The sequence below is a fragment of the Hibiscus syriacus genome, unplaced genomic scaffold, assembly GCF_006381635.1.
Source record: "Hibiscus syriacus cultivar Baekdansim isolate YM2019G1 unplaced genomic scaffold, ASM638163v2 tig00008146_pilon, whole genome shotgun sequence".
Classification (NCBI taxonomy): domain Eukaryota; kingdom Viridiplantae; phylum Streptophyta; class Magnoliopsida; order Malvales; family Malvaceae; genus Hibiscus; species Hibiscus syriacus.
The window spans coordinates 500429-512293 of NW_024062154.1; positions in this window are offsets into that span (position 1 = coordinate 500429).

Here is an 11865-nt window from a genome sequence, read left to right on the forward strand (position 1 = left end):
TAGTTTGATTAATCATACTTGAGGACAAGCATGAAATAAGTGAGGGGGAATTTGATGAGTGTTCATAATCATTAATCTTTGCTCGTTATTTCTTCGGTTTTGAGGATTTATTACTGCTAAATTGGTTGTGTTATGTTTGATTTCATGCAGGTCCTTACTTTCCAGAATTAGTGACAAAACGGGCGTATTCTGTATTTTTTATTATTATTATTATTATTTGGTCACAGCTGGAGATATGGGCCTGACTCTGGGCACGACGTGGCAGTTTCTAAAAGGTCCAGTCAGCGACAGCTTCTAGAAGACTTTCTCCGCACGCCTTCTAGAAGATGGACGACCAGAGTTTCATTAAGAGACTAGTGTAAGTTTGAATTTAAATTTGAAAAAAAATTATCTTAGGATTATTTTATTTATTTTCTTTGTTTATCCTTCAGGCTTTGAGAGGCTATAAATACCCACTTGGGGTAAGCCTAAACTCATCATTCAGATTACATTCTTCTTTTCTCTCTAGTTTTATTAAAGTTTTCTCTTTTTACTTTTCAAGTTTTTCCCTTTTTCTTTTATTTTCAAGCTTTGTTTTCAAAATGCTAAGTATAATTTTTGTCATGCTTAGCTAAACTTTTCATAAGCCGAGAGTTGTCGCGATGATTCAATTCTAACGGGAGAATTGAAATGGTCCCTTAATATCTTCGGAATATCTCTCTCAATCTCTGCGCTTATTTTTTCAAAATCAAAACAGCTTTCAAAATCAAAGATTGACTTTGGTCAAGAGGTTGTTACGATTAAATGTGTGGGAAGAAGATTCGGCTTATAGAAAGCAATTCGACTTCCTGGGAACACACTTGGCGAGATAGTTTTGCCAAGAAGGAATTGAGATCGGAATTGACGGTTATAGAAGAAACAATCCGAGTTGGACGCCACAAACTTAAACGGTAATTGATCTACGACAATTGATGTCTTTATAATAAATTATCGAAGCCGGAATCAAATATTGCCTTGGGTATTCGGTATACAAGATACAGTCACGGGGATAGCCCTTGTAGACAAAGTAACCGATGTGAATCCCAAAGATAAAATCTTATTCGATGATCATAAGGAAATTGAGTCAAAGAGAAGCTTGAGGCTACTTTTACCGAATTTATTCACAATCTTCATCTTCTTATTTTTACTTTAATTACTTTTATTTATTTAATCACTTTTATTATTTTAATATCTTTTTACCAAAATTCCCCCCCATTTTTACTGTTTCAGGCCTTGCATGAATAAATCAGACAGAAATTTATAATTTTCTAAGTCCCTGTGGAATCGACCCTTACTTCTCTTTACTACGTATTTCCTTTATTTATTGATTGGGAATAAGGAATTTATTTGACATCCAAAATGACAGTTGTCATTTCCCTATATTTAGAATCGAAAATTTTGAGTTCAAACTTTATTTAATTTAAAAATCATTACAGATGCAAAGTTGAAAAGAGTATTCATTTATTAAGGTCGATAGCATTTGCCCCTAACATAAATGTGGGAGATCAACTATTGTGCCTAATAACCGGATATTGCCTTAATTTTAGAAATCATGATGCAACCTTGAAAATGATGTCGACCTATTTTGGGAATCACCAGTAGTCACCCCCTGAGCATACTTGCGTGAGATATATCATTAATTCTCTAATAAGTGAACAATGCCTTAGGTTTTAAAAATAAAATGCAATCAAACAAATTTTTATTCGTCCTAATTAACTAAGGGTAATTTAAGGCTCTCTCTATCCTAAAGTGTTGAATTATGATAATTAAATAACTTAAAGGAACAAACCTAGAAATGTAAGTTCTAATATTAACCTTATTTGATTTTTAAATCAATTATTGAATCGAATAACCGAGATGGTCCCTTGAGCATTTAGGCAAGGCTCGACCCCGAATTATTCCCTAAATTAAGAGGACTATATTGAAATCTAACTAAAAGTAGAGGCTTTATTTAACCTATTTGATTATGTCAAACATAAAGGTCTAATTGAAGTTCAGGGACTAAAGGGTCAAAGACCTAAAAAACTGAGTTCAAAAAGACTAAAAGTTTAAGGACCTAAATTAATAATTTTTAATGTTTGCAGATTAAGGGTCCGTTTGTTTCACTGAAAACATTTTACAGAAAATGTTTTCTGTAAAATTAAAATACATTTTATGGAAAATATTTTACGTTGTTTGGAAGAAGTTGTGTAAACCATTTTTCACTAGTTGATGAATTTTTTAGAAATTATTTACTACAAATATTAAATACAATAAATAATATTATTTTTCATAAAACCTTAATATTATTATTTTTGAAATATTATATTAATTTATTTATTATTATTAAAATATTATTTCTATAATTTTATTGATAAAAATATTAAGATTAGTACATTCTATTGAAATAAAAATATTATAAATTATATTAATTATTTATTAAAATAATAATATTTTATTATATTTTAAAAAGTATTAATTAATATATTTTAAATATTTTATTAAAATACTAAATATATAAATAATATTATTCATTATTAATTATTTAAGAATATTATTTCTATAAAATTAATAGGTAATATAAATTATATTAATAATTTTTTATATATTGTTAAAATAAAAATATGATATCTTATATTATTATAATATAATTGAATATAATATTTTACGTTGATCAACCAGTTTTCCTCCAACCAAACACCAGAAAATGAGGAAAACGTTTTCCGTAAAAGATTTTATGTAAAACAAACAAACCCTAATTAATAAACAAAAATCCTAAGTATTATCTAAATTAGCTTATTAAGAAAAGAATTAAACTAAAAGTTTTTCTTAGAAAATATCGATAATTAACAAGTTTAAAAAAGTCGAGCAATTGATTTGAGTAATCGGACATCTTATGCGAAAACTCGACTCATTACTCCTTAATTACTAGGGTGCCATCCTAATTTCTAAGCCCGATTTGAATTGTTAAACTAATCTAAGAACGAAACGAAATCTAAAGACTAAAACTATGAAATATCATATCACTTAATAAACCTAATTAAATAAATAGAAAAATAAAACATGAAAAATAAAATAAAATATACATAAATACTATGATCAAATTGAATGAATATCAAATTACCAAGCTAAAAAAATAAATTATACATATGATATGGGCTAAATTAAAACAAATTAAAATTTAATGGCTAAATCTAAATAAAATAAAAAATAGTTTAGGGACTAAAATACATAAACACGTGAAAGTTACAGGGACTAAAAGATAATTATTCATTTATTTAAGCCTAAAATAACCTATTAAACTAAAATGGATATCTTACAAAATTAGTTCACGCGAATTAAAACAAAATTTAAAAAGTCACTACACATGGCCAAAGTGTAAAACACGCTAAACTTAGAGGGACCAAAGAGTGAATAACCCAAAAAATACAAAGCATGCAAGAAAAGGGAAAATATAAGTTTTAAACCCTACAGGTGACCAGAATGCAAAAATACGCTAAAGTTAGAGGGACTAATTAGTGAATAACCCAAAAAATACAAAACTCACAAAGAAAAGGGAAAATAACACATATTTGGTCCCTACAGGTGATAAAAATGTAAAAGCACGCTAAACCTAGGGGACCTAAGATTAATTTTACCCTAAATTATTACTATATATACCAACTTTTCTTTTCTTTTTTTCATTTCAAAAAAAAAATCCCAAGCTCTCCCATCTCTCATCTCTTCCTCGGTCAGCCCACTGCCAGCCATACTGAATCCATCTTCGGCCGCCACACGCGGTGGTCGGAACTCCCAAAAAAATCAAAATACCCAAAAACCTATATCTACTAGCCTAGGACCTTGTTTAGGGCTAAAACTACAAAAAAATGCTCCTAAACTACCCGAAACTACCCTAAACCACTTGGCTTCCCCAGAACCCGACGACCTCCGAGGACACCTCTCCGACTCAGGAAATATTTAGATCTATTACTCTTTTTATTTTTTCTATTTTTTAACAATGAAAATGCTTGGGTTTTCTATTTGACTAAAAAAGCCTCCTTTTTTTTATTGTTACTCGAAATCTAAAATAGGTTTCTACCCATATTATTACCTTGTTTTGAAATGAAAACTAAAAAAAATGTTGGTTTATTCGAAAACTGAAAGAAAAAAGCCTTCCTCTTTACTGAGATTTGGAACTAAGAGGAGTGAAAAACAAAAAAAAAACTATTCGAAAATAAAAAATGAAAAAGAAATAACCTTGAATATTTTTTTATTGCTTGGGAAAACCTAAAACAACAGAGTTTAGAGAGTTTTTTATAGTCTTTAATGCCCAGGTTTTATACCCATTTACAAAGAAAATGAAATGATAGTTTTGTTTGTCTCTTGCTTGTTGTTTCTGCAGGGGTTGTGTGGAGTTGAGCTTGATGGCGTGCATGGGGCATTCTGCTTGTATTGGGGCAGCGAACGGTGGTTGTTGATTGGGGTGTTTGGGGTGGCTACCCCAGGGTTAGAGTTAGACCATAGTCGGGTCTAGTTTGGGCCCCAGGTCGGGTATTTAGTTTGGTTTGGGTATTTAGTTTGGTTTGGGTATTTAGGTTGGTTTGGGTTGGGCTTGAGGTTGGTTTGGGTATTTATGTTAGTTTGGGTTGGGCTTGAGGCCCGTTTGTAAATAGAGTAATAAAAATGGCGATTACATAAACATAAATACCATATTTAAGTCATTTTTCTGTAATCATTCCTTATTTTCTGGGTGCTGTGGGGGTGTTAATCATTCCTCATGTGTAACTGACTCCCGAACCTATTTTCTGGTTTTGTAAACCTTAAACTTGGTATTTTTATAAAATAAAATATTTTATTAAAATCACCTGATTTATATGGTGTCTCGAGCGCACCTTAAAATGATTCGTGGTGACTCTTCACATTTTAAAATCTTTTTAAAGAAAAATCCATAAGTCAATACTTGTTTTTCCCCACCCTGGCGAAAAATGGTGATGATACCAAAAAAAACTCTCTTTCTTCTATCCACTCTCTCTTTTCCTATCACCGGCTGAAAACCAAACCACATCAAAATGACGTCGTCGGCCACCACGTCTCCGTTCGACCGCTGCTCTGGCCACCACTCACGACAGCCGAAGTTCCTAAATCAAACACAAAATAATCTATTCGCTCCGATCTACTCACCTAGCTCCTAAACAAAACCTAAAAATGACCTTAAAACCTTCATGCAAAATCAACTTTCAAGATTTCTTTGACTCTTCGACTTCTCTCATCGGTAACCTCCCCGACGAACCGAGTTCCCCAAGGGAAGCCCTCTCTCATTATAGGTAACTCCTTTTACCCCTTTTCCTTCTATTATTTTTTTATTTTTTCTTTTTTGAATTGTATAAAGAACAAAAAGAAAAGAAAAAACACATTGCGAATCTTTTTTTTCTTGGTATTGCTTTTCGAAACACGTTTTAAGTTTCAGGTTCTTATACCCAAACTTTACAGAATAAATAAAAAATCTAATCCATACTTGCTCCTCTAATTATTATTGTATATGACGTTTTGCATTTTTAATGCCCTGGATTTTCTGAGGTTTGGGCTGGATTTACTTTGATTTTATCCTTTTCATTGTGTTGTTGAGGTGATGATGGTGGAACAGTGATGGTGACATACTTTGGATCGGAGAAAAAATGTGTTGGTGACCGAGGAAAATGAACGGTCAGCGCGTGTGGCTCACGTAATGATGACGTGCCGGTGAGAATCCGGTGCCGGTGGAGAAGCGCAGGTGAGGGAAACCAAAAAGCCACCTTTGGATGATGTGATCTTAACCATTGGATCAAATCTAGATCCCTTGGTTTAGATTCATTTGTACTTCTTCACTTGGATGGGTGATATGGCAAGCTCCTAGCCCTTGGATCTAAACCTCCATCAATGGCTCACATGGATTGTGTTTGTTTGACAGGATTGAATAGATGATAGCCCTTGGATGAAAGCTAATCAAGGGATGAGATCATTTTGTGTTTCTTTACATGGATTTGTGATGCCATCATTAATTACATATCAAAAAGTAGCACATCCATTAAATGTTTGTCTCCATTTAAAATTCAAAAAATATCATCCCACCAAGAACAAAAAAACCGGCGGCTACCCCAAAGAAAATGGTACACTAGGGTCTAAACATTGGGCCCATTTTTATAATAATAATATTTTTAACTAATATAATAATAATAATAATATTTAACGTTTGAAAAATGGTGATTACATAAGTATATTTTGATGTTAAACAAACAGATAGAGATCGCAGATTGAACTAAGAAAAGATCAAAGCTTTGATTTGAGTTTTATTAATTTTACCAGAAAAAAATTGAAAAGAAGACATGTGAGAGAAAGGAAAACATTTACTAGTTAGGTCGTAAACGATGATCGACGATGGTAAAAGACGTTGTCGATGGAGTACAAAGTTAAAATTTAAAGTAAATTTCGTGAATAAAAAGCTCCAAAATGCATAATCTTGCTGTTGCCGTTAAAGAATTAACATCGGAATGATGTAAACTAGAACAATTCAAAAGTTAAAAAAACCACAAAAATTTAGAGCCTCATCCTTAAGTGGATTGGTTTCATTTACACACCACACAGTTGTGAAATTCAATCCATGATGAAATACTTATGGTTTATGATGGTTAGTGCGAATTCATAATATATTCCATATGAAGTGGACAACAAAAATAAAAAACCAAATTTGCTTACTTTAAAAGGCATGTGAAACTGATCTTTCAAAATCAAGGGACCTTTGCTTGTTTCATTGTCAGTAGATAGGTGATCACAAATAGAATCTTCAGAACCCAACAATGACCCATTGACAGCTTGCCAACAGTACCAAAAATTGAGTTGATTGAGACTTTTAAATTTTTGGTTCAAGTTTCATCAAATATTATGCAGGGGCTTTTAACTATGATTTTTTCATAAAATTAGATTTAGAAAGCTTACCGTACATGTAAATAGAGACGGACGTAAAATTTTATGTTAAAAGGTGTAGATTTAGAAATATATATTAAAAATTTAAAGGCATAAACTAATAAATTTTGAATGGTACAAAATTAAATTATTAATAAAAATATATTTTTTAATAGTATAAAATGATTATAATATAGTATATGTTAAGAATCTTTTTCAACCATTGAGAGAGCATACACCTACAGACACAACTGATTGATCCTCGAACCTCTAGAGAGAATAATATTCTATTTAACCATTGAGATCACTTGATGAGTTCAAAATACAAAAAGTATATGTATAAACTATATAAAATTTTCAAATTTTCAAATGTGCACCTCCCAACACTCTCACTTCATCCTTATATACAAAGTAGAAGAAATAATTCTTTGAACCGATTATTCTATGTTAACATTGTCATCTAATTGTATTCTAATCATAATCATTCAATTATTTAGCACTAAATAAAATGATATTCAAAGAAAACTTGTTATAAATGTTCTATATATGTCTTTAAGTAAAAATAAAACAATTTTTTTTATTATTCAGTGTGATTATAATATAATATCTATTTAGATTTTTTCTTAACCATTGGTAAATCCTGTAAATGTAGCTATTCAAACCTAAAATCTTTAAAGAAAATAACACTCATTTTAATTACTGAAATCATTTAATGAATTTCAAATAAAAATAAAACATCAAATGAAAAAAATATTGTCTAGGTTAATATTATATTTAAGGCAGTCAGTATTGTACTGATATCAATCATATGGGTCTTAATATCGACATGTGACAAGTAGTTTAAGTATTATTTCAGTTATGTCTTCTATGTGTTTCAATCGTTTCGATGTATATTAGCTTATTTTGATTTATATTAAGATGTATCGGTACATATGTACTAGTATTGATAGATATAAAATTTTAATATATTAAATTTATTTTTATTTTTTTAACTATTTTTATTGTTTACAAAATTACATATAAAATTAAAATATAATTATTTAATTAAGTTATTAAACTAATAGTTTTAATGTTTATATTTTTATATAAATATATACATCTATATAATATAGGTATATTTATATTAAATAATATATGAAAAATATTTTAAAAGTAATAATATTTAATTTTGAATAGTCTAAGATAATTAAAGGTAGTGTTTGTTCACAATTTTCTTAACTTATTGATAGTGTACGCACGACCTGCATATGTGTTCAAACTCAAATCTTTTAAGAAAAATAGACTTTTCTTTTATCATTGTGATTATTTGATAGATTCTAATGATATATTTAAAATAATATATAGAAATACAATGATATCAATCAATTTCATTGACTACTTCAATTGTATTATATTTAAATTATGTTAATAAATACGTATTATTATTATTTTGTTCATATAAACATATGTATTAATTGAACTCGAAGAAAAAATGGTATTTTTTTCATGATTTGTTTGGGAATTCAAACCAAGTGTAACACATTGATACGTATGATTAATGATGCACGTTTAGTTGGTGGAAGATCTTGAATATATAATGTACACTGAAAGTCGTGTAGCTGACGTGCCGTCCCTTTTTATTTCAGGTTTTTCCAGAGCTATCAAATAAATACACTTTGGAATTTGATAAGTTTAAATATTAAATTTCATGCAACGTTGAATTTGAATAGAATAGGAATATCTGAGAAGGGTTTATTATGGACAGATATATCTGATGATACACTAACTTAGTCATCCATCTCAACCTAATCCAACCAATCACCAGCAGCCTTATCTCTCAGATTATGATAATGACGATGATGATGTTGATGATGCAATATACATGAACGACCTCATTCCCAGGAGCCAGCGACCCTTTGACCCGCTGTCTTTTACTTTTTTTTTGGCTGTCCGCCGCCTACCGGCCAGCACTTTACACACAGCAGGTTGGCTTTCAACATTATTATAGTACGTTAAACATGGATTTGAACGGTGTACATAGCGTTATTGATAGATTTTGATGGGTTTTTTTTAATTAATTATTGATATTTGATTTATTGATAAATTAATTTATATTAAATTTTATAGAGATCTATTGTGAGAGAGATTTTGATGGGTGTTTTATTAAATATATGTTTATGATAAATATAACGTGGCTGAAAATATTTTCATAGTCGTAAGTTATTTAGCTACACAAACTTGCTTGTTGTTGGTGAAATTAGGGATGAATAGAGGGAAATAGAGTGAAACAATCGTCCTTTGGAAATTTAAAATTATTATATATTTTAGATATTTTATTGTATTTTTATTGATAATTTATTTTCATTCCATAGATTTTTATAAGTTCATATTCTCCTAAAATTTTAAAAGTTCATCCCTTAACATAAAATTTTGCATCTGTTATAGAATCTTTCGTTATTAATGATCATAATTACATTGTCCAACCCTTCCTCTTGGTACAAAGCTTTCCCTTTTTAACATATTTTTGTGTCTATATTTACAATATAATATGGTGAACTTTAACGGTAATTAATTGGTTTAGTAAAATGAGAGGATAAATCTTTTAAGTAAAATGAGAGGTTTGAATCTTGATATTATGAATATAAAAAATTAAATTGAGAAGATAGTCTTTAGAAATAGATCTTGTAATATTTGATCTAAATAAATTTTGAGTAAAGTATACAAATGATCCCCGACTATCGGATAATATTTTGTTGAGTCTCTCGACTATTAAAAGTTACAAAATGGACCTCTGACTATAGGGAGTTGCTTTTCTGAGTCCCTCGACCATTAAAATTACAAAATGGTCACTAAACTATTCAGTATGTTTCAAACTCGTCCTTTTCCGTTAAAAAATTAACGGTCATATGAGCTAGACATTAACATGCTAACTGAGCTATGATAGTCGTTTGAGATTATGAGATCAGATTTCATCATATCTCAGTCAACATATTAATGTCCCGCTCAAACTACGGAAAATTACTAGTTTGAAACAAAATGAATAGTTGAGTAACCATTTTATAATTTTTAATAGTCGAGAGACTCAAAAAACAACTCCTTATAGTCGGAGGATCATTTTGTAACTTTTAATAGTCGAAGATTCAACAAAGTAATATCATATAGTCAGGTGACTATTTGTGTACTTTACCCATAAATTTATTAATAAAGTAGATATGAATAATTAAATAAAACATGTTATCAACTTTAATTAGACGAGTCTAGAGGCAAAGCAAGTGGATAGACAAAAGAAGATGAAGTAGTAGTAGGAAAATTGGCTTAATTAAGCACCTCTTGAGCCTGTTCAACTTTTAGCTTCAACAAAACGCGTTTGTTCTAATCTCATATCACGAGTTTTATGGAATTTCCAAAATTAAAATGTACTTTTAAAAGGCTTAATACAAAAAATTACTTAAACTATACACTTTTTCTTATTTAAGTGAATAACTTTTTTCGGTCAATCCAGGTGACTGACGTTACAAACGTTGCTATTTTAAGTGTTTGGTTCGTAACAGGCGTTAAATTCTATAATTAAGTGACACGTGTCACATTCAAGTAATTTTAAAAATTTTATTTAAAAAACTTAAAGTTATATTAAAAAAACCCCAAAATTTTAAAAATACTTAAAAACCCAAACTTTGAAAACCCGAAATTTAACCCCTATACCCACGCTGACCATTGGCCTTGCTTCTATTATCGTCGACTGAACCTCCACCGATCGTGCCTACACCCAACGACTGTTTTTCCAATGAATAGTCACTAAAACAGGAGTCGTCGAATCTAAACCCCACGAAGAACAAAGCTTTAAAATTGTGACACCATGCGATCCCGACAGCCATCTTGACGACAAGGATAGTGACGACTGATAAGAGAGATGACAACGACATCATCGGCGATAACAACCGTGGCCGGCAAGGAAGATGTTAAGGTCATGATTAGGGATTTGGGGGTTGATTTTAGGGATTTTGAATTTTTTTATAATTTTAGAAACATTATTTATAATATATATATATATATATATATATATATAATTTTCAAAATAACTTAAATAAGAAATGTTCCCTTAACAGACTTTTTTAACGGATGTTACGACCAAAACACTTAAAATGATAATGTTTGTAATGTTAAGCATTTGGATTTATCAAAAAAAAAATAAGCACCTAAATGGAAAAAAAATAGAATAGTTTAAACGCTTTTTTATATTAATCCTTTTTAAAATATCATAATTTATTTTTATAAGAAATAACGCAATTTTTAATGAGTGGAAAATAGCGTGGTGGCTTATTTATCTTTTATTATTGACAATTATTTGGAAACACGTTTTCTAAAGGTGCTATTATCTTACTATATTCTATTTAAATTAAATTGTTTCATTACCTGAATTTGATTAGTATTATTATTATCTTATCCTTTTAAAAGTAATTGGTTCAAGTATATTTAAAATTACAAAAATATACATATACATAAATAATTTAAAAATTATGTAATGAAAACTACTCGTTGAAGATAAAACTATCTATTCACCTCGTTACCTAAAAAAGAAGGCTGAATTACATTATCTTCTTTTTTCAATTTTTATATTTATCATTTAGTTTGTATAAATTATATTTTGATCATTTATATATCAATTAATCATAAAATGATTAAACTGATACATTAATTTGTATTAATTTCACATTATCAATCAAGTGAGAGTTAACATTCTAATAATTATTTTATGATTAATTAATCATATAAATGATAAGATCTATTGCCGGCTATGATTAAAAAAAAGTATCGTTTTCTTTTTAAATTTTAGGTTCGAATAATTATGTTTGTAGAATGTGTGCGTTATCAATAATTAAATTTTAAGTTCCTATTGGGTTATGAGACGTAGATGTATTAACTTCGTAAATTTGTTATTATGTTGTCGTGAATAAGTTGAATACAATAAGA